The sequence below is a fragment of the Podarcis bocagei genome, assembly GCF_964188305.1.
Source record: "Podarcis bocagei genome assembly, chromosome: 2".
In the NCBI taxonomy this organism is placed as follows: Eukaryota; Metazoa; Chordata; class Lepidosauria; order Squamata; family Lacertidae; genus Podarcis; species Podarcis bocagei.
This window is the reverse complement of record NC_138126.1, coordinates 90,249,670-90,251,239: the sequence shown is the minus strand read 5'-3', so window position 1 is coordinate 90,251,239 and position 1,570 is coordinate 90,249,670.

Sequence of the window (1,570 nt, the reverse complement as noted above, 5' to 3'; positions counted from 1 at the left end):
CCACGGTCACCATGGCTTGCTTACCAAAGCCTAGTGGTGCCTCTTCTCCAAGTGAAGTCTCTGTTGCTTCGAGACAAGAGGGGAGGCATCCAATCACAGCCACGACCCACTATTCCCAGCATCCAATTGTAGCAGGAACCCCCACCCCAATCATTCTGTTTGCACAAACTTCACACACACTCACACTCACACACTACATACGCCACATTTCTGTTATAAATTCATAGAAAATCAACCATACATCGGATTTGCACTGTTCCATTTTTATTTTACTCCATATGACAAGGACTATCAAAGGGGGGGGGGGGGGCTTGGTTCTGGTCAGCCATAATCCCTTCACCATCCCAGCACATCCACAGGAGCCCTGCCCAGTTGCTATGTCAACCCTGATAATCCCAGACAGAAGACAATCAAAATCACAAAGAACTTGCATATGGGAGTGGATTCAGCACAGACTGAAACAAAGGACAATAATCAGATCTTCCCTCTGGGGGCAGGAAACTGCAAACCCCCCTTTGTCTCCTGGAAGTGACTCATGGGCAGGGGGAAAGGAGGAACCAGCCAGGTGACAGGACACTCAGGTTACCAACACAACTCCTCCCTCAACCCCTCCTTTCTGTAATGTATGCATGATGTTTCTGGGGGTGGGCTTGACCTGGAGGATGGGAATTTCAAAAGTTTTTATAAGGTCTTGCAGACCATCTTTCTGGTTCTTTCCTCTCTCTTGCAAGTGAGGGGAACACCCTGTTGCAACAGTTCAATCAAGGCCAAGCCTACAGGCTGCTGTTTTGCTCCAAGTTATCCTGGTTGGTGTCTTTGTTTTTGTCCAAGGGAGCCCTCGGATTTTTCCGTTAACACAATCAAAACTGAGTATTGCAAATGGGCGTGCTCAGGCCCACTCTAGGCCTAACCAAAGAGACATACACCAAAGAGAATTGAAGTAGGCACTGCAGTAGGGCTTGATGGGGGCACTGGTGCCCATGGGCAGGGCATTGGTAAACCAGGGCTGCATAAGAGTGGGATTTTTAAAGTATGTTGAATGAAATTTAAATTTAAATATACCACAGCTCTGTAACATCTTATATTTTCAAAACATTGAGCTGGCACTGTGTAAAAAAAAAAAAGGTGTTTATGTACTCACAGTCCCATCTGTTTTGAGCAGAGGAGACATCAAAAGAAGCTCTCTCTGTGAACAAGTGCAGTGGTAGCTCAAATCAGTGCTCTCCCCCACCCCCCAACTGATGGGGCAGCTGGTACAAGTTGTGGAGATGCCTGCACCATTCTTTTTCTTTTACTGCTCTTTTGGATTTGGCAGCCATTTTGCATTACGCCACAGCTATTTTGTGATTGGCACCTATGGCATTTTCTCAATATTCCAAATGTGCTCATTGGTCCCAAAAGGTTGGCCAGTTATATCCCAGGGAGTAGCTAAACCCCAGGTCCAATCCAGAACATTCTGTGATGTCAAAATTCTCTCGGTAATTTAAATTCCTACAGGGAATTGATCCATTAGATCTTGGATCACTTAACCAGCTAATGAAATATTTCTTCAGGATCTTACCTGGTTGCA